The sequence below is a fragment of the Schistocerca piceifrons genome, chromosome X (assembly GCF_021461385.2).
Source record: "Schistocerca piceifrons isolate TAMUIC-IGC-003096 chromosome X, iqSchPice1.1, whole genome shotgun sequence".
Taxonomy (NCBI): Eukaryota; Metazoa; Arthropoda; class Insecta; order Orthoptera; family Acrididae; genus Schistocerca; species Schistocerca piceifrons.
Window position 1 is genome coordinate 73120726 of NC_060149.1, and position 23898 is coordinate 73144623.

The following is a 23898-nucleotide window of genomic DNA, read 5'->3' on the forward strand; positions in this document are numbered from 1 at the left end:
AATCACAGGTTATGGGCATAATAACTTCTACGGAACACCATTGCATGATCGGAAGGTCGGTGCTTGGCGTGCAGTGCCTGCACGCCCCATTATTTGTCCCATCTTCTTTTAACAGACGCTGACTTCGGCGCGTTACATTGTCAACATTTTAGTAAACGATTGTGCCAGCATTAACGGAGAAGGGAAAGACCTACAGTTACTTTCAACTGGTTGGAGCAATTGCCCATACAACCGGCCGAACCTAGGAGTACATTTTCACAACCTTCAAGCCTGACAGAGATGTTAGTAGAGGTCAGTCTGGTCGCGGTCCTAGCTGGCCACGCAGGTCACTTGACCTGTCAGTGTACGATTACTTCGTGTGGGGAGCCCTCAAGTCTAAGGCGTATTGCAACAACCCTTATAGTCTTCAAGAACTGCAGCAGAACATTTGTGATGAGATAGCAGCAATTCAAGCGGTCCGGCTTCGATCCACCATCAGCAACTTGCGGACCAGGGCCCAAAAGTGCCAAGAGATAAATTATGCTCACTTTCAACACCCGTTGTAGTCAGCCTGGTACATTTCCTTTCCTCTGCTGTATTTCTTTGTAACCTAGAGCTCTGTTCTCCGGGTCACTTTTATTTGCCCCACCCTGTATTATGCTGACACGATATTTGCGAAGTGATCACTGTCGACTGCAGATAATTAGCACAAGTACGATAACACCTTGCCAGTCAACAAGACCGCGTTAATAGCCGAGGTATTTGGTCGATTAGCACAGAACAAGGAATGTCTTAACCTGCCCTGTGCGTTACCTTCGAGCCACAGAATTTTTTTTTCTTTTCTTTATCTTGATCAAACTGCTGAGGTCAACGGTCCGTCAGTTTACACACTACTTAATCTAACTTAATCTAACTTACGCTAAGGACAACAAACGCACCCATGCCCGAGGGAGGACTTGAACCTACGACGGGAGAGCCACGACGACCGTGACAAAACGCCCAAGACCGCGCAGCTACCCCGCGAGGCGCCACAGAAAAACGATGAAACTTGCCGGCTATCAATTCGCATCCAGACACGTGACGTGGGGTTATGGACACGTCGCGCCGATGTCACATATGTCACACAAGTCTGCTTGTAAAACTGTCTCCATCGAGTGGTGATATGAAATGATTCATTCTCTCCCCCCTCCCTCCACCCCCCCCTCCACCTCCACCCTCCACTTTCCCAATTATCGACTCGTGTGTATGCCCAGTCAAACTGGCCCTCAGAACATATTTAAACACAAAATTTTCATTTAATAATCCTTCAATCAATTCTTTTTCACGGCGATCTGATCGCATACGTTAAATTAATCAGTTAATTTGAATTTACAACGTACCGTTACTGTTTGCAATATAAATGGTGATTCAAAATTATGTTAGCAAATTGTGTTGTCAGCTATTATGCTATTCATGGTGCTTGGTTAATAGACACTTATTCTTATTTATGGATTCTTCAGTTACTTCTTGGTAGAACAATTCCATAATTAAAAATGACAAGTGCACTGCTTTTGTTCTACAGATTTTTGTTTATTTCAAACTAGTTTTCTGGTTATTGGGGCATCTTCAGGAAACAACAGACGCTAGTCAGTTGTTTTCTGAAAATGGCCAAATAAGCCGAAAACTAGGTTGCAATAAACAAAAACCAGCAGAACAAAAAAAGTGTATTTGTTATTCAATCTTAGATAGTTATTCACCACATTTGGGTGGTAACATAATTCTAAATCAGCCTGTATATAAATAATGTAGTGGATAACATCACAAGCACTGCGAGGCCGTTCACTGGAACGACAGAACAATGTAGCGAAACGTAGAAAGACCTGCAGAAGAGCGATTATTGATACAGTGACTGCCATTTCACTAAAAACGTAAAAGATGTATGTATTGTGAACGAATAGACAAAGAGGTTCATGACTGTTCGATTAAGGACCTAGCGATAAATCACAAGTAACAGTAACAATCATAAAATATGTGGGAGTACCTGCCAGGAGCCACCTAATGTGGAATGACCACATAAATATAGTTACACGAAAATCATGTGCCAGGTTAAGATTCCTAAGGAAACATACTTTATCTGCGAAAGAAGTGACTTAGAAAACACTGTTGAGTTGAATTAACAACAAAGCTAGATAAGGTTAAACGCGAGAGCGTCACGGAGCTGCTCTACAAAAACAGAGGTGTTGTGAATCACGGAGAGGTTCCCCGTTGAAACTCCATAAGCGAACGCTCATGGAAGGATTGGTAACATACTACTTCCTCCCACAAACGTGTCGCAAAATGACCATGACAGAAAATCAGAGAAATCAGAGCTCATGTGAAGGCTCGCCGATAGCCGTTCTTCCCACCAACCTTTCCCGAGTGGAACACTGAACTTAACGAAAAATAGTGCTACCACAAGTCTGCTGCTACCGCCTTGTCCACACTCATACGCTGACCGTGTCGTGGGTCTTCTCATCGTTAAGATGTGCGATTCATTGCAAGTGACTCATTCCACATCATTTTGATAAAAGAACCGTTCAAATGGTCTATGGAACGTGCACTAACTAACTAGCTAACATGAAACGTGGGTCGGGTTGGTATCCGGCGCTAAGCTTAAGTTCGCCGCAACTTGCGTTTGCACAACATGCTACAGTCCAGTACTGAAAGGTGGTAATCCTCTGCTTTTCTTAAAGCTTGACTTGCACTAGAACTTATAATACAATGTAACATGTTAGCATGGTGCCAGGATGGTCTGACTGTCCTTGGCATCGTAGATGCCAAGATGATTTCTCAAGATTCTGTCTAGTAGGTGAGAGAAACCAGTTTCCCAGCTTCCGTGGCATTATAAATGCAGTGGTATTGACAACGTATTGCATTTAGCAGAATTAATGCAGCTACTGTTGACGGCGTCCTGGTGGCGGGATAGAGTGAGACGCGCAGTGGCTAGCAAACTGGACTCGCATTTGGGAGGACGGCGGTTCTAACCCGGGTCCGGCAATCCTGATTTCACTAAATCACTTTACGCAAATGCCGGGATGGTTCCTTTGAAAGGGCACGGACGATTTCCATCCCCGTCCTTCCCTAAACCGAGCCTGTGCTCCGTCTCTAATGACCCTGTTGTCGACGAGACGTTAAACGTCAATCTCCTCCTCCGGTCGGCGGACGTTGACTCCACTGCAGAATATATCAACTGGTTGTAGTAATCAGTCTGATGTCCAAGTTATATATTAACTGTACCCCTTAAGTATAACCCAGTCTCATAAGCATCAGTTAACCTACACTGTTGGCCCATAAAATTGCAACACGGGAATGGACAGAAAATAACGAATATTTACTTATTGTACGTATACTGGTGTACAAAACTCAGGATCTGAAGTAATTTTCCCAAGTAACAAAGCCAAGTAACACAGCTCGATGACACATGGACCTTACATAGAAAGAACTGCTAAAGTATAGTACATAAGGTATCTGAAAGAAAACGTAATAACAAGAACATAAATGACACTTTCATTCAAAGACAATACATTCACTGAAATCACCGTCATTCATGATGGTCCCCTGGACATTACAAAAGGCGGCACACGGTTCTTAATAGAGTGTGTTATTTATTTATTTAATCGTATGGTGATTTTATACGATATACAGTCGACACAAGGCAAGTGATTTTATACAATATACATACGATATAAGATAAGATTAGACATTAAAGTCCGTCGGGAATTCCAGGGTATGAATGAAGTGGACAGCGTTGGACTAAATGTTCAATTGTCTGCTCTTCTTGATTACATTCACACATTGGTGAACTGATCCAGCCCCATTTGTACCTGAAGTAGCTACAACAACCATGTCCAGTCCCTAACCTGTTGAGGCGGCACCAGAGATTCCTCGGTAGGTCAAAACCTTTTGGCTTCTTTGTGGGATCAAGGTGATGGGCTCTTGTTCCCAATGTTTTTGTTGTCCATTCATGCTTCCAGCTTTCATTTAGATCAGAACCATCCGCGATGAGTTGTCCTGCAGTAACACTTGCTGGTCTCCTTGATGGCAATCGTTGCTGTGGCGGATGACAGAATTCCTGGTGTAGTGGTAGAGAGGGTGATGCAGAGATTTTCTTGGCCTCACTCAGTAGAGCTTGTTTCCGCCTTAAGTGAGGTGGAGGGATGTGACTCAGTACAGGTGACCAGTGACATGAGGTTGATTTGATGGAACCAGTAACACAGCGCATTGTGTCGTTAAGTTTTGTGCCTACCTTCTTCACATGTACACTTTCCAACCAGACAGGTGCACAGTACTTACAAGGGAACCTCCCCATTGCACCCCCCTCAGATTTAGTTATAAGTTGGCACAGTGGATAGGCCTTGAAAACCTGAACACAGACCAATCGAGAAAACAGGAAGAAGTTGTGTGGAACTATGAAAAAAATAAGCAAAATATACAAACTGAGTAGTCCATGTGCAACATAGGCAACATCAAGGAAATTCCGGGCTAAGTATCGCCGTGGTCCCGTGGTTAGCGTGAGCAGCTGCGGAACGAAAGGTCCTCGGTTCAGATCCTCCCTGGAGCGAAAAGTTTAATTTTTTATTTTCAGACAATTATCAAAGTTCAGGTACTCACACATAATCAACTTCGCTCTCCAAAATTCCAGGACATGTTCAGATTTGCTTGGACATATGCAGGATTTGACAGTCTACACACGGAAAAATTTGAAAACGTTAAAAACATATGTTTTGACAGAGCACAGCGAAAACTGTGCGACTGTGAAACAGTTGCATTCATTTGTTGCAGTTTATGTGACAAACTCTTATGTTTTCATCACTTTTTTGGGAGTGATTATGACATCCACAAGAAAACCTAAATCGGGCAAGGTAGAAAAATCTTTTCACCCATTCGCCAAGTGTGCAAGTTAGGTGTGTCGACAACATATACCTGTCATGTGACACACATGCCGTCACCAGTGTCGTATAGATTATACCAGACGTGTTTTCCTGTAGAGGAATCGGTTGACCTGTGACCTTGCGATCAAATGTTTTCGGTTCCCATTGGAGAGGCACGTCCTTTCGCCTACTAATCGCACGGTTTTGCGGTGCGGTCGCAAAACACGGACACTAAACTTATTACAGTGAACAGAGACGCCAATGAACGAACGGACAGATCATAACTTTGCGAAAGTAAAATTTTCACTCGAAGGAAGTCTTGAAACAAAGACTTTTCATTCCGCAGCTGTTCACGTTAACCGCGGGACCACGGCGCTACTAAGCCTACGTTAGCCTCGATGTTGCATATCTTGCGCGTGGACTACTCAGTTTGTATATTTTGCTTATTTTTTTCATAGTTCCACACAACTTCTTCCTGTTTTTTCGATTGGTCTATGTTCAGTTTCTCAAGGCCTATCCACTGTGCCAACTTATAACTAAATCTGAGGGGGGTGCGATGGGGAGGTTCCCTTGTTAGCAGCAGAGTACACAAGACTTATGTAGTATGTTGTTCCTTGCAGCGATTTTATGAGAAAGCTTGGTGTTGTGCTCTTTGTAGCTCAGGGTTCTATCTAGAGTGATTCCGAGATATTTTTGGAAAGGAGATCGTCACGCACGGAAATGCACGCTCTGCAACGCGCACCCACGCGGGCCACAAAGTTCCTAAGGAGCTCCTGTGGTAGGGCGTTCCATTGCTCCACCAGCGCGCCTGACAACTTCTGTATGATGTCGGTGCAATTTAACGCGATGCAACACGTCTCCCCAACACATCCCACGTGTGATAGATAGGATTTAAGGGTAACACAGCTGTAAAGTCCTAAAAACAAAAGTTTTCCTTGAGGCGGAAGAAAAGGTGATAGAGGAATAATATCTGGAGTAGTTACGGAGCATATATTTAAGTATATTAAGAAAACTGTCGGAAAATATTACAAAACGAGACTGCTACAATTCCCCCTATGCATGTTGAATTTGAGGCGATCCGCGACACGCACTATAACTGCTGTGTATTTGAATCTGGAAAAAGGAGAAAAATCTATGCGATCTTCGTGAGTAGCTACTGAACCACGTAGGTTATCTCAGAAATATAGATTTTTGTGTAACTGGCGAGTATTTTAATGAAGTCGTTCAATTTTCACCAAAAAAGACAATGATTTGTTAATAAATAATTAATCGAAAATTCCCTACGTTGTTCACTTTCAACTTTTATTTCAAAGCTGTGGTCAAATTTTCAAACTAAGCGATTGAAAATTGTTTGAGTTATGCTGTGTGCCGTTTTGAAAAATAATATTCTGAGAAAAACGCGTTTGAAGTTTGGAAATTTGTTATAGACATTAATAAATGAAAACATGGTAGTCTTAGAAAACTCTTACCATTAATCTGCTTCCCCAGAACTGGCGTGTCGTACTACCACCCTTGAGATCGGAAACATATCCACTAGTTTATCATAGAACGATTGAACTATCGGTCGTGGCACTTCCACTAACGCACAAAACTTTATTGTTCCTCTTAGCCGTACTCCAAGCAGGCACATTGCTAGGACGGTTGATTTCGTATGCGTTCCGTAAAACTTACTACTTGGTACAACAACGTCTGGGCCGTTTGGACAAGCAATAATTATTGTGAAGCCGGAGCCTCAAGGACTTAGTTCTTGCAATGTGATGTGTGCAGTGCGCGTTTCAAATTTCACGTATTGAGAAATAACAGAGCAAACGGTTAGAAAATTTATTATCGCGTAACTCAATCTGTAATTCACATCAAAGTTCTGGTCACTGTCATTCAATTTCTTAGCAGAGGTATTGACGCCTTCCGAACTGGTCTCGGCCTCACTTCTATACTTTGGGCTCTTTGATGACATACCGCTTCGACGCCGCGTTGGATACGATGTTTTCGTACCTTTTCTGCCCGAGTACACTTTCTTACCACTCAATATTACTTGAAATACAAACCTGTATACTACAAGATCACAAATAAACTATCAAAAGTCAACACTGCACACAAAAATCAAGATTCGAAGCGAAGGAATTGTGTTTTTCGTACACGCACTGATGCTTGCTCATGCCAAGTTAACGTAATATTGTTTTGCAATGCTTCTAACTGAACCCAGACACTACAGGGGCAATCGAACTGGCGTAGGTAGGCCGTTTCGCGGCATCCAAGGCTCTAGAAGAGGAGCTCGAAATTCCATAGATTTTTTTCTTTCACGGATTAGACATTTTGCCTCATATTTTAGAAGGTTCAAAGCATATTTTAAGCCAGTATAAAAAATGATTTTTTGAAAATTCTACAGTGATGTTACCCCTTAAGTCACGGGAACGGGCAGGCGAGTCCAATCGCGGGATATCCCCTCATTTCAATAGCTCCTCCCCCTGTGCTGTCGGATGCCGTCGGGCATTGTCCTCCATAAAAATGAAGTCAAGACCGAATGACCCCTGAAAAGACTCACGTGGGGAAGGAGTCAGTGCGACAATAATGCTCACCAGATTCAAAGATTTGGAGATCAGTACGCCCACGCAACACTGTGCCTCCCCACAGCATAACACCTGGACCATCAAAACGATCATATTTGACTATCCTGAAAGTTCCCTCATTTGGCGAGAAGTGGGAACACACAAAATAGCCAGGAGCATTGTCGAACATGACGGTTTTGGTGGTTCACGTGTTATTTTGTAGGGAGGCATAATGATGCACAGATGTACTGACCGGCCGGCCGAAGTGGCCGTGCGGTTAAAGGCGCTGCAGTCTGGAACCGCAAGACCGCTACGGTCGCAGGTTCGAATCCTGCCTCGGGCATGGATGTTTGTGATGTCCTTAGGTTAGTTAGGTTTAACTAGTTCTAAGTTCTAGGGGACTAATGACCTCAGCAGTTGAGTCCCATAGTGCTCAGAGCCATTTTTTTTATGTACTGACCTCCAAATTTAAGAATATGGTATATCCATTGGTCAAAATTATTGTGAAACTGTAATCATGCCCATGTACGTCTTTTATGTGGTGCACTCAGTCCTGACTTCATTTTTACGGATGATAGTGCGCGATCGCATCGAACAGCGGAGGTGGGAGAGCTTTTGGAACGAAAGAATATTTGGCGAATGAAGTGGCATGCCCCTTGCCCGACAAAATAGTCTGGCAATGTACAGAGTCTCTATACACAGACAACTCCTCGTGATGCTGTTGGCAGAATGCGAAACGACTACATGGTGTCACTCATGTGTCCAATGTGGTCGTTGGGGGCACCACTGCCGGCGTGACTATCTCTTGCTGCCGAGTCAAGGGACTGCCGCGCTGACAGTCCGTGGTGATCCAGACGCCATCGCACTGTTTGTATGCATGCTTGCGCTCTTGCGCAATTTCCGATTCTGTTGCAGGGCATGTTCTAGTAGATGGATTCTCCCCTGGCAGTCTTCAAAGACAGGTCTCGTACCAGCTGACAGTCACTGCCGGCAGGGTTTCCTGCATCGCAGCCACAGTCACTGCAGCCACAGCCGACAAAGCCTAGGTCACCATGGCCATGGGCGCTGTTGCTGCAGCCCTAACTTCACCAACACCCAGCGCTGCAGGCTCTATCATCAGAGTCCAGGGCACGACCGCCGCTGCAGGCACCACCACCGATGCCGCAGCTCCTGCCATCACAGCCTCAGACCACCATCTCCTTCCCTGTGATCTCCTGAGACGACCATACACTTGTTCCATTGGGGGATCGCTCTCACGAGGACGGATAGGAAGTGCACTTTGCCATCAGGTTTTCTTCCAGTTTCTTCAGTGGCCCACGCAGCGAATGCTGGAATGGATCACCGAAGGATGGACGCTTCTGGTGGTATGCGCCACGTACGGCGCAGGGTACTTAGACGGTTTTCAGGTATCCGCAACACAGTGTGACATGTCAGAAAATTGCCAGCACTGTGAAAAAAAATGAAAACAACCTCTTTTCCACGCAATTAGTTATATTAAGTCTTGAATCTAGCCAATAGGGCTGCAGCTGAACAATCGTGGCTGCATTAGGAGATTCGATTACGTTAAATTATAGGCCATGCATTGTTGAGAGCATACGGTTGTGTACATCTAGAGTAGAAGGAGTACTTATGTCCTTTAGACTCAATTCTTTACACTTGAAAAAAAAACTGCTAGAAAGGAACAAAATGGCTTCAAGTTGTGGTAGTAGCAATTGTTGTTGCTGTTGTGGCCTTCAATCCAAGTACTGGTTGATGTAGCTCTCAGTGCTAGTCTGTTCTGTGTAAGTTTCTCCGTGTATACGTAACTATTGCAACCTACATCCATTTGAAGCTGATGACTATGGTTAAGTCGTGGTCTCCTTCTACAACCTTTACCTCGTCCCCTCCTCCCCTTCCCCACCCCAACACTTCTCGTCATTATCAAACTGATCATTCCTTTAAGCGTCTAGCTGTCTTCTATCAACCGACCAATTCTTCTAGTCAAATTGTGCCTTAATTTTTCCCCCTTAATTCTGTTCTGAAGCTCTTCATCAGGTATTCAGTCTGCAGTCAGACTTTCAGCATACTTTAATAGCTTCTATCATCTATTTTTCGGCACTGTTTGTATTGTGTATCATCGATGTTCACATCCTTATGAGACTATACGCAGACAAACACTTTCAGAAAAAGTTTCCAAACGCTTTAATCTGCATTTGATACTAACTTATTTCTCTTTTTCAGAAATACTTTGTTTGCCATTGCAAGTTGGCATTTTATATCCTCTTTACTTCTACCATAGTCAATTGTTTTTCTCCCCAAATAGCAAAACACAACAACTACTTTTAGTACATCATTTCCTAATCTAATTATCATCATCTGATTTAATTCGACTACACTCCACTTCCTTTGCTTTCCTTGCGTTGAGGCCGGCCGGTGAGGCCGAGCGGTTCTAGGCGCTTCAGTCTGGAACCGCGCGACCGCTACGGTCGCAGGTTCGAATCCTGCCTCGGGCATGGATGTGTGTGATGTCCTTAGGTTAGTTACGTTTAAGTAGTTCTAAGTTCTAGGGGACTGATGACCTCAGATGTTAAGTCCCATAGTGCTCAGAGCCATTTGAACCAACCTTGCGTTGATGTTCATCTTATAACCACTTTTCAAGACGTATCCATTCCGTTCAATCGACCTTCCAGGAAGCTTGATGTCGTTGGCAGAATTACACTATCATATACTCCGTAAGTGAAAAGGCGAATATGCTTTTCTTCTGTGGTTTAGCAAATGGAACTAGTATGTAAGACCATGCCATTTAAGCTAATGGTTTTTACTTCTTCTCCTTAAACTTTAATTCCCTTCTAAAATTTCTACTTGGTTTTCCATTTTCGCTTTCTCAATTTGCAGACTGAGTACCGTCCCAACTACTGCCTTCCTACAGCTCTTATAACTGCAGTCTTGTTTCTGTACAAGTTCTGAATAAACTTTCGCTCCTTGTGTTTTCCCCTGCTACCTTCAAAACCCGAAACTAATATTTTCCGAGGTCGGCTTCTAAAATTCTTTTCAATTATGCGTGCTACTGTTTCTCAATCATGGCTTATAGAACTTATGATTCGATAATACACACACGTCACCACCTGCCTTCTTTGGAATTTGGGTCAATACATTCCTCTTGAAGTTGAGGGTATACCAGGTGGAATAGTTTTATAATGGTTGCTTCCCCAATGATCTTAATAATTCTAAGGAAATGTTGACCACTCCAGACGGCTTGTTTCGACTTAAGTCTTTCTGTGTTATCAGATTCTTTTCCCAGCACAATATCTCTCATCTCATCTTCATCTACATACTCGTCCCATTCCTTAACAGTGTCTTCAATGTTTACCCCTTTATATAACCCTTCGAACATATTTCTTGCAATTTTCAGCTTCCCGTTCTCCGCTTAGTAGAAGCTTTCCATCAGAACTTTTGATATTCGTACAGCTGATTCTTTTTCCTCTAAAGATTACCTATACGCGACATATATATTTTCTACAGTCATCCATGCTTCTACAGCTTTGAATCCTTCGTGCATTGCCATTTTGCATTTCGTGCCAATCAGATTTGCTGGATGCCGTTATTCCTTTGTCACCTTCATAGGCTCCGTTTTATATGTTCTCTTCTCATCAGTTAAATTTCAGTATTACGAGCGTTTCTACTGGGCCTTACCACTTTGATCGTCTGTTGTTTCCTCTATCTAATCACTCAAAGTTATCCACTCGTCATCTAAAGTATTTAGTTCACATGTCTCAGTGAATCGTTCCCTAATGTTACTTATGAAACTCCACGGACTCCGGTTCTTTCAATTTACTTTGGTTCCTTCTTCTCAATTTCGTACCTTTCAGCAATCACGCCTGTTTTATTCGGTAGTTCATAACCAATTAATTATGGTCAGACTCCACATATGCTCCTGCGAATGTTTTGAAATTTACAATCTGGTTTCTAAATCTCTGTGATACTAATATATAATCTATCCGGAACCTTCCAATGTTTTCACGTCTCTTCCACGTGTAAAATAGTCTTTCGCGATTCTTATACGAAGTATCTGTGATGATTAAACTGTGCTCCGTGCAAAATTCTACCAGTCTCCATGTCCTTTCAGTCTTTTCCTCCAGTCTCTGTTTCTGTACTACTTTCCTCTCTAATATTCCGCGCTCCGATCCACAGAACGTCAGACTTGTATTTCCTACGACAATACCCGATTTTGTTGCACTTACATTAATACTATACAGTATATGCCGTTGAGGCACGCAGGCCATCACACTGCGTCAAAGGTTATTGTTCTAGGGCGATTGGATTCATAAACACATCAAATCATGTACCGTCTTTAAAAAAGTGCTCAACGCCACGTTCATCCATGGCAAAGAATATTGGCGCGTACTTGGAAATATCTCACACTGGATTATCCGTTGAAATTAATAAACACAAGAATGAAAATTATGCTGTGACTTTGTTTCGAAAGTGAGTGTCTTTAAATATCGGTTATAAGTGATATCAAGAATCATCTGTTTTCTCGTTATCTTTTACATCTCTCCTGTCGTCCTACCTCTACCTAATAATTTAGTAAATTACTTCCACTACTCTTACCAAGGTCGACCTATAATTTCAGTTTCAGTTATTAAGGAATTCGTAATGTATTTTCACTCACGAACCGTAGGCACTGCCGTGGTGGGGTGGTTTGCATGCCTCAGAGATACAGACAACCGTACCATGGGTGCAACCACATCGGAGAGATATCTGTGGAGAGGCCAGTCTAACATAGGTTCCTTTTAAGTAGTTGCAGGGGCAACAGTCTGCATGAATGACTGACCTTTCCTTGTAACATTAATCAGCATGGCGTTCATACGCTGGTACTTCCTGAAAACAAGGGGAAACTACAGCCATTACTTTTTCCAGGAAAACATACTACTGTATTGTTTAACGGTGGTGGCATCATCTTGGGTAAATCGTTCTGCAGCTAAAATTGTCGCACATTCAGACATCAGTGCGAGGACTGCTCAAGAGGATCTCGTCATCAGAAAAAAGTGGCGTTCTATGGTCCGCAGAGTGTGATGTTAGGTACTTAATCTGCTAGGTAGGTTAGAGAATTTGAAAAAATAAAAATAAACAAGTTGATACGTTGAAGTTAGATACAGTCGTACTACGTGAAGTGCGGTGGCAGGAACTACGCGATATCTAGTCAGTTGAATACAGGGTTATCAATACGTAATAAAATAGTGGTAACGTAACAATAGGTCTAAAAATTGAAAGGTAAATAGGAACGTGGGTGAACTAGTACGAACAGCATAGTGAACGTATTATCATAGTTGAGATATACCCAAATCCAACCCCCATCCCTGTACTATAAGTATATACGACTACTAGCTCCAGCAGATGATGAAGAGACTGAAAAAGTACGTGATGAAGTAAAACAAATCAATAAATCATTCAATAAGTTAAGGGAGATGAAAATTTAACTGTAATCTGATAGTATGAAATGTAAGAAAATAAAAAGTCGTGACAGAACAAGAACTAGAGGAAAGAAGCGAAAGGGAAGCTGACTGACAGACTTTTGAATGGAGCACAATTTCATCAACTCCGAGACTTTGTTTAAGAATCAGGAAACAAGATATCGTACGTGTAAGAACATCGAGACGTTGGATATTACAGATTACTGTTTTTTTTCTTATATATATATATATATATATATATATATACGCTCCTGGAAATGGAAAAAAGAACACATTGACACCGGTGTGTCAGACCCACCATACTTGCTCCGGACACTGCGAGAGGGCTGTACAAGCAATGATCACACGCACGGCACAGCGGACACACCAGAAACCGCGGTGTTGGCCGTCGAATGGCGCTAGCTGCGCAGCATTTGTGCACCACCGCCGTTAGTGTCAGCCAGTTTGCCGTGGCATACGGAGCTCCATCGCAGTCTTTAACACTGGTAGCATGCCGCGACAGCGTGGACGTGAACCGTATGTGCAGTTGACGGACTTTGAGCGAGGGCGTATAGTGGGCATGCGGGAGGCCGGGTGGACGTACCGCCGAATTGCTCAACACGTGGGGCGTGAGGTCTCCACAGTACATCGATGTTGTCGCCAGTGGTCGGTGGAAGGTGCACGTGCCCGTCGACCTGGGACCGGACCGCAGCGACGCACGGATGCACGCCAAGACCGTAGGATCCTACGCAGTGCCGTAGGGGACCGCACCGCCACTTCCCAGCAAATTAGGGACACTGTTGCTCCTGGGGTATCGGCAAGGACTATTCGCAACCGTCTCCATGAAGCTGGGCTACGGTCCCGCACACCGTTAGGCCGTCTTCCGCTCACGCCCCAACATCGTGCAGCCCGCCTCCAGTGGTGTCGCGACAGGCGTGAATGGAGGGACGAATGGAGACGTGTCGTCTTCAGCGATGAGAGTCGCTTCTGCCTTGGTGCCAATGATGGTCGTATGCGTGTTTGGCGCCGTGCAGGTGAGCGCCACAATCAGGACTGCATACGACCGAGGCACACAGGGCCAACACCCGGCATCATGGTGTGGGGAGCGATCTCCTACACTGGCCGTACACCACTGGTGATCGTCGAGAGGACACTGAATAGTGCACGGTACATCCAAACCGTCATCGAACCCATCGTTCTACCATTCCTAGACCGGCAAGGGAACTTGCTGTTCCAACAGGACAATGCACGTCCGCATGTATCCCGTGCCACCCAACGTGCTCTAGAAGGTGTAAGTCAACTACCCTGGCCAGCAAGATCTCCGGATCTGTCCCCCATTGAGCATGTTTGGGACTGGATGAAGCGTCGTCTCACGCGGTCTGCACGTCCAGCACGAACGCTGGTCCAACTGAGGCGCCAGGTGGAAATGGCATGGCAAGCCGTTCCACAGGACTACATCCAGCATCTCTACGATCGTCTCCACGGGAGAATAGCAGCCTGCATTGCTGCGAAAGGTGGATATACACTGTACTTGTGCCGACATTGTGCATGCTCTGTTGCCTGTGTCTATGTGCCTGTGGTTCTGTCAGTGTGATCATGTGATGTATCTGACCCCAGGAATGTGTCAATAAAGTTTCCCCTTCCTGGGACAATGAATTCACGGTGTTCTTATTTCAATTTCCAGGAGTATATATATATATATATATATATATATATATATATATATATATATATATATATATATATGTACTCTGAACAACTCAATCTCACGGTGTGCTGTCCACCGAAGGTGTGGATGTCTGTTCACACAAAGCAGTCGTTAGCGGGCAACCTCTGGAGAAAGTGTCGCGCCTCAGTTATACAAGGAGAGATGAAAAAGTTTCAGTTTGAGGCCGTTGTTGCATCGTATATGCAACCCAGCGCGACTCCGATACAGCTATGAAGCAGCACATATAGGAAAGGGATTAGTGTTACCTTCGAACGGAAACTTTTTGATCGCTCATTATATAAATCTTACCCAGGCAGATAGGGCTTATTTCCCTAGCTGATCTTGGGACCAAGATATTTCATGATTTACAAAACAAAAAGACCCCCAGTGGGTCAGTTGGACCTCTGATTGCATCTAGCACCCAAACATCAAAGAGAGTTCGACAGGATAGTCCTCCTGATTAGTGAACATGCGGGCTTTCAATCAATAATGAATTAAATGAGTGGTCCTCAATCACGTACCCTCCGACTCAGAGTTGCAATATTAAAAGTTTTGGCTGGTTTCGTTGTCTAGTGGCTGGTATACGTAGTTGCCCCATTACAAGCCGAATACTGCTGAGTCTACAGTATAAAATATGAATAGACACATGAATCGAATGGTCGAAGGTCCCTATCACTCGGCAATTGCGAATTAATCTAAAAATTTATAAATGAAAGATTGCAATTAAATAAAATCTGCAGGCGCTATCCTAACGACTTTAAATGATGAGTACGATAGTAGAAATACTTTTGAGAATGCGGTATATTGCTGCAAAACACTTATTGGTGTCGATGGTCCAGCAATTAAACAAAATTTAAGTTTAATAACAGGGAAACAATAGATTCCTACTGCACGTAATTAGTCATGAACAACAACATAGCTCGCGAGATATTCACTTCTAAATGAACACTACGTCTCCACTGCATAAGCCACGGAAATCACACAAGAGCACAGGTCGGAACTCCGAAATATTTCTATCTCTCGAGATCACGCGCAAACTGCTCCACTCCAAGTCTTTCCCCCGACTGTGCGTCTGCCCCGCCGTCCAGCACTTTCCGGAGACGATGCTCCCATCCAGTCTTCCCACTCACGAGCGTCGTGACTGGCTAGAGCGCTCGCGCCATGTCTTCACACCAACGCGCCCACACACACATTTAAGCACATAGGAAATACTGGATTTACATTTAACTACTTGAAATTAAATAAATATTCCTACGGCTAGACTATAAACACGCTCTAACACACATTATTAAATACATAAACAATTAAATAAATAAATATATATATATATTATATATATATATAATATATATATATATATATATATATATATCAAAGGAAAAGAAGCAAAAGGTAGGCCAGCAGCCTAATGTCTCGGTGCTTTCTAAAACACAGTAAATAATTGACCAGTTTCTTCTTCAATAGCATATATCGGATATTAACGAAGACATAGATGAATCAATATATTTGTAAGCATGCTAATACCGTTTTTTCGTGTAAGTGTGGAGTACTTATGGCCCGACGCGATCGATAGTAATCAGCCACTTTGACCTCCAATAACTCATGTACTATTTAAGTTACATGTCTGTAATTCATATCAATTTTGGTTTACACTAACAAATTTCTAAAGACACGTCGATCGACAAAATCTGAAGAACCGTTTAGATTTTGGAAATTCGTTGCTGGGTGTTACTTCTATAATTTACCCTTAGATACTAAACTGTATACTAATAAAGATATTGAAAATCTGATTATACCATCAGAATCGTTGTGAAAATAATAGTAATGTGCATGTTTCTTTTTGAGGTATCATGATTCATCTGGCTACTGTTAATTTCTATACGAACTGTGAAATGTCTGCCACTAAGGTTTCACAAAGTCTGCCATCTTTGACACTCCCGGCATAGAATTCTCCTTCATCGACACAAAACACCATCCTCGTCACAGCGGAATTCCCAGCCACGCGGCTGGACCATGGGGCTACCCCTCTCGTCCGGCTAACGTTTGCCACCACGCGTTTGCTGTCGGGCCCCGGCTTTGACGAGCGTGAAGTGCGGCCACGCCAACTTAGAATATTTTCAGGGCGCCACAATTCGCCCGTTACCTCACAAACAACAGCTACGAAAAGTGTGGACAGTAAGATCAAACATTCGCATCAAACTGTATTTAGTTTTATTCAAAAGGGGGAAGGGATATTTGAAAAGGTGTTTCCTTTTTATGTTTGAAAAGCGCTGAAATGTATAGCTGCGTCGTTAAAATCAGTGAAGCGATTACGCCCTTACTGCTAGAAACAACTACGGGAGAGGGCGCACCTAGAGACTGGTGTACCTGGAAACAAACGATGTTTTTTGGCCGCAACTTCATTCTCGTGACTAATTTTAGAATCATATGAAGGAATGCACACTACAGACAGCCATAAGCAGTGTTTCACGGAACAACACTGTGCCCCACACCTAACAAACTGACCGGTTGCTGAAATGCAAGAAGTTTGGGGAATGGTGGAAAAGTCTAATTCTCTTCACTTAGTTAGCATTGTAGTCTCCTGCCACAGATATCATGAATATTGGCACAAAGAAATTACTGATGGAATGGGCTGGAAAAGAAGTAACTGATGTAAGTAATATGATGAGGCATGTCAATGGCGAGACTCAAAAAGCTGAATATTTATTATAGCTTCTGGATTGCCGAACCTGCGGGATTATAAACGCTACAGAAAGTGCAGCTTTATATTCTGAGACAACTACGCTTATTTAAGAGTCAGATATACAGCCACACAAATCTGGCATGAAACGGGAAGGTAACGTGTGGCAGACTTCACAAGACAGCCCATGAAGAAGTCACTTGTCCCTTCGGTGCTGACCGTGCAACATGGGTTCGAAGCTCCAAAGTATTTCAGCAGGAAAAGAAGGTACGAAAGATTCAAATAACCAAGCGGGTACCCTACAATGCAGCAAAAAGTTACACAAAAAGACGAAACTGCCCACATTCATGACATACTTTGCCTCAATGGTTAAGGAATCTGTCGTGAAGATCGACGTCTCCACACAGATGCATACCAGCGGGTTAAGCGCGAATACGAGTTCATAATCCAGCAAGGGTAGCTGCAAAGCCGCAATTACTTCCACACCGCTGATAAGTGAAATGGGTACCCAAATACCAAGAGCACAAGAAACGCCAACACATTACAATCAAAAGTGTCACAAAACACTACATCAAACGGCACATCACCACCAACATTTAACGTCGGACTCAAACAAATAACTAAAAATATAAAAGGGCAAGTGTAGTAATGTTATGGCGAATACAGAATACCTTTAATCCACTTGAACGCACTCATTGACCTTTTCGAGGTCATCCTGAAGGGCCGGCCGCTGTGGACGAGCGGTTGCCGACCGGTGTGGCCGTGCGGTTCTAGGCGCTTCAGTCTGGAACCGCGTGACCGCTACGGTCGCAGGTTCGAATCCTGCCTCGGGCATGGATGTGTGTGATGTCCTTAGGTTAGTTAGGTTTAAATGGTTCTGAGTTCTAGGGGACTGATGACCTCAGAAGTTAAGTCCCATAGTGCTAGGAGCCATTTGAACCATCTTTACCGTCCCTCTATTGACGACAATGTGCAACAGGCATGGAAATCCATCCCACATATTGACATCTGTCACCTGTACAACAAAATACATGCACGTTTTCATGCTTGCATTCAACATCCTGGAAGTTACACCGGTTATTAATGTACCAGCTTTTAACATTTGCAATGGATTATCTCGCACTTACATTAGCTTGTGATACTGCAACTAATTCCCTTACATAACGGGCCACTGATTAGTGTACGTGGTCGTAGCTCCCGATAGCGACCCGGAAGGGCCAATACATCAACGTGATTTAACTATCACGCTCTTCAAACCACAATAGCATAATTCTGGGTTGGATACATTGACAATTATACCACTGATAGATAGCATCGCTGTCAGGGAAGACATCAAGTGTGAAGAGATGCAGGTGGTTCTCAGCTGAAATGATGTCTTCCTTTACTACCACATAGTGTGCGATTTGTGCTTTTACCAGGGGGGGGGGGATGTCTTAGGGGGTTAGTGTAATTACATATGTTACTAGCTTGGACCGTGGCGTTACCCATGGTTAAACAGTTATTTATAAATAGATGTTAATGCCGAAACTCACTATTCACGCGTATGCACTATCAGAAAAGCCATCCCTTGTTATATCTTTAAAAGTACATTATAGGTAAAGCTTATTTACAAAATCATCTACATACAGGTATACGACGGGAATTCAAAATGTAAAGGCACATTTGTGAAAAGCTGTACTTATTTTGATGATAGAAAACTGAAACATGCGTTATTTTTCTACGTAACCTCCCTGGACTTCAATGCAGTTTTCCGACGTTTTACGAGTTTTTTTTTTATTTCATCAGAAAATACTTTTTTCGGTTGCATCTGTAACCAATTTTGCACCGCAGCAATGACGTCTTCATCACTTTCAAATCTTCTTCCCTGTAGTGCTTCCGTTAAGGGTCCAAACATGTGAAAATCACTTGGAGCCAGGTCTGTACTGTATGGTGGATGTTCCAGCACCTCGAATCTCAACTCCTTTATTGCGTCGGCTGTCCGTTTGGCAGAATGTGGGCGAGCGGTATCTTGCTGCAGGATGACACCTCTTCACAGTTTTCCACGACGTTTGGACCTGATTGCAGGTTTTAGTTTCGTACGCAACACATCACATCCACCATACAATACAGGCCTGGCTCTAAAGCCTCGTTTACGCTGGGGCGACGTCTTGCAACATTGTGGCGTGCTACGGAAATGTGGCGTACGTCGTCTTGTAGCATGCGTATGTTGCATGCGGCACGTTAATTTATACCAAAGCAACAGAATTTGTACCACACGTGTATCGGTCTTGCAGTATAAAGGATGATAAAGTATCGCAGCGGCGGCCTACTTGGTACTTGCACATGCAGCTAACAACGGAAATGAAAACCAAAGGAAAAGAAAACGATGTTGGAAGAGAAGAGTATTTAAAGAAGGTCCACGAAATAGTATCCTAGGAACTAGAGGCAGACGATGGTGCGTTAGTTAGTAATGTGAGCTTTTGTCCCAGGCGCGTTAGTCCGCGTCATACCGTTGCCAAAAGGTGGCCTAACAGTAGATGTTCGCACAGGTACCGGGCCGTTCACCACCCTGCGTCAGGGTCCGGGGTGGGAATTCCAGCCCCCACCTCACCCAACTCTGCGGTACGACTGCTGCGGTATGACTGCCACACTACTTCCCTCGCAAGCTCGCAAGTAAACGGATGACGCACCTTAGACGAAAGCAACAATGACAACATGAGAATGATGATTTAGTTGTAAATGTTTTGAAATGGTTAACTGCTACATAACACTATTTCAAAATTAATTAGCAAACATATTAATACACTCCTGGAAATTGAAATAAGAACACCGTGAATTCATTGTCCCAGGAAGGGGAAACTTTATTGACACATTCCTGGGGTCAGATACATCACATGATCACACTGACAGACCCACAGGCACATAGACACAGGCAACAGAGCATGCACAATGTCGGCACTAGTACAGTGTATATCCACCTTTCGCAGCAATGCAGGCTGCTATTCTCCCATGGAGACGATCGTAGAGATGCTGGATGTAGTCCTGTGGAACGGCTTGCCATCCCATTTCCACCTGGCGCCTCAGTTGGACCAGCGTTCGTGCTGGACGTGCAGACCGCGTGAGACGACGCTTCAACCAGTCCCAAACATGCTCAATGGGGGACAGATCCGGAGATCTTGCTGGCCAGGGTAGTTGACTTACACCTTCTAGAGCACGTTGGGTGGCACGGGATACATGCGGACGTGCATTGTCCTGTTGGAACAGCAAGTTCCCTTGCCGGTCTAGGAATGGTAGAACGATGGGTTCGATGACGGTTTGGATGTACCGTGCACTATTCAGTGTCCCCTCGACGATCACCAGTGGTGTACGGCCAGTGTAGGAGATCGCTCCCCGCACCATGATGCCGGGTGTCGGCCCTGTGTGCCTCGGTCGTATGCAGTCCTGATTGTGGCGCTCACCTGCACGGTGCCAAACACGCATACGACCATCATTGGCACCAAGGCAGAAGCGACTGTCATCGCTGAAGACGACACGTCTCCATTCGTCCCTCCATTCACGCCTGTCGCGACACCACTGGAGGCGGGCTGCACGATGTTGGGGCGTGAGCGGAAGACGGCCTAACGGTGTGCGGGACCGTAGCCCAGCTTCATGGAGACGGTTGCGAATAGTCCTCGCCGATACCCCAGGAGCAACAGTGTCCCTAATTTGCTGGGAAGTGGCGGTGCGGTCCCCTACGGCACTGCGTAGGATCCTACGGTCTTGGCGTGCATCCGTGCGTCGCTGCGGTCCGGTCCCAGGTCGACGGGCACGTGCACCTTCCGCCGACCACTGGCTACAACATCGATGTACTGTGGAGACCTCACGCCCCACGTGTTGAGCAATTCGGCGGAACGTCCACCCGGCCTCCCGCATGCCCACTATACACCCTCGCTCAAAGTCCGTCAACTGCACATACGGTTCACGTCCACGCTGTCGTGGCATGCTACCAGTGTTAAAGACTGCGATGGAGCTCCGTATGCCACGGCAAACTGGCTGACACTGACGGCGGCGGTGCACAAATGCTGCGCAGCTAGCGCCATTCGACGGCCAACACCGCGGTTCCTGGTGTGTCCGCTGTGCCGTGCGTGTGATCATTGCTTGTACAGCCCTCTCGCAGTGTCCTGAGCAAGTATGGTGGGTCTGACACACGTCAATGTGTTCTTTTTTCCATTTCCAGGAGTGCAGTATTAATAGTAAGACTGTATTAAAAACTTTCAGTGTTTGGCTCCACAAATTTAAATTATATGTAAAGTTTTACTCCAGTGCGTGGGAAATAAACATCCCAGGTTGGGATGCATAAACTAGAACCAGAGGAGGGGATGGTCTGATGCAGAGGGGGGGAAATCCCCCCCATCCCCCCTCCAAATCGCACACTGCTACCACAGGTCCCGTGCAAGTACAGGAGAATGTTTTCCATAGCATAATACTGCTCCTACCAGCCTGCGTCTGTGGTGCGGTGTGTTTGGAGCCGCCGTTCGCCTCGATGACAGCGTTTGTTGAGACGACCATCGGAACCAGATGGGCCCGTGCTTACTGCAGTCGTAATTGTCGATGTCGTTGGGTCAACATGGAAACACGTAGGGGGTCGTCTGATGCGGAGTTCCACGTACAACAATGTACCATGAACAATGTGCTCCTATCTAGTCACTTAGCGGCTACTGATAGTTTCACTTTTCTTCTACACCATAGATGCTCACGATAGTAATATGTGAACATGCTACCAGCCTCGCCGTTTTCGAGATACTCGTTCAAAGGCTCTGCGTGATAATAATCTGCCCTTTGTCAGAGTCTCTTATCTCAACGGATTTCGCCATCTGCAACCTATATCTTCGCTAGGTGATCCCCCATCCGTCTCGGCTCCGCTTACTTACTTTCCCTACCACGTCACATGCCTGCAAAGCCAACAATCGGCATCCAAGCAGCTGTTATAATGTTTTGGCTGTTCAGTGTAGATTAGAAAGCAGTGGGCAATAATTCAAAAGATAATGACATATTATCTGCTGAGAGTGTCTTTTCGAAGCATTGATTATTGCCTGAAAGTTTACAATGTCTGACTAGAGTGGAAGACTAGACTCTGAAACATTACACGTAATTATTGTTTTCGATCAAACAGCACACAGTGGATTATGAACTTCTGCAGAAGAATTAAAAATATGTCAGTCAGTACTGCTGTGAGAGTGTGACGCAAGCCAAACAAAGCATGCTCCAGATAAAAGCCCGCAAGAGAGGCAGACGTTCATAATGCTGTCACTTGGAAGGACACCAGCCGGCCAACTGTCTCTGATGAGATATGAGCTGTTGTGTGCGTTAATGGAATTCACTGTCAGTGACACAAATAAATAGTGATGTTTCAAAACTGTTTTGCATTACGACTATTTTTTTAACACAGAACGTATCCTCTACTTCTCTAGACGCTTGCAGTAGGAAGAAGAAGCTGAGTGTTAAAAAAAAATGGCTCTGAGCACTACGGGACTTAACATCCATGGTCATCAGTCCCCTAGAACTTAGAACTACTTAAACCTAACTAACCTAAGGACATCACACAACACCCAGTCATCACGAGGCAGAGAAAATCCCTGACCCTGCCGGGAATCGAACCCGGGAACCCGGGCGCGGGAAGCGAGAACGCTACCGCACGACCACGAGCTGCGGACGAAGAAGCTGAGTGTGATGAGTTTTAGAAAAAAGCCTGTGGGGCACGTTTCAACTCACCTGTTTCTTGTCTCTTGAGAGAAAAACGAAGTCTCTCAGCTTGCTTCGGTCTATCTGTTTTCTATCTGTTTGTGGGAAACAGGCATTTCCAGGAACAGCGCAGTTCGCCTCTTCTCCTTCTAGAGGCTAGGTTAAAGTTGAGTGCGATAAGTTCCTTAGTAAAATACTGTCAAAACATGTCTCAGTTTGACTGCTTCTGGTCTCAGCTAGCTTACATCCATCTGGTTCCTCACACTTGGTAGGAAACTGTCAATTCCAGGAATATGCTTACGCAAGCTCTGATTCAGCACATGAGATACGGAAATGTGATGACTCAGCAGAGAGAAATAAAAATTCGCCTAGAAGCTTGCAGTTGATGCTAAACCACTGGGGACAGTCAACTTCGTGAGATCGGTTGTGAGTTGAGAAAACATAGTTATAAATTCAACTAAATTGATTAAGTATCGTTCTGCTTATCCAGTCTGTCGTTCAAATAATTTTTGTTTGTATTACGGTATATACGAATATATATTTTCTCATTTAATGTTACTGAATCTTCAGCCCTCCTGACTTAGCACGCGAGATAATGATGCTGACTCAGCAATACCAGTAAGAAGTATTCAGAAGTGTTCGGAAGTAATTGAAGAGTATAAAAAGTCAGGCTTCGTCTCTCAGATATTACTCCTGCTTGATCTTCGGAGCTGTGAACATTTTTTTGACCTCTTGGGCAACTGGGAATAAAAAAAAAGTATCTGCAAAATAGGCAGTGGAGTGTCTCCACAAGAGCAGTCAGGAGACGGAAATTTGAGAAAAATCTAAGTATTCTTCTGATAATGTACAGTATCGTTTAAACATTTTGTTTGTCACATCTATGAAACCATATTTTTTCTCATTTAATGTTACAGAAATTGCAGTCCTAATCGAGTAGCGAAGAATCTGCGGTCCTCGTGATTGA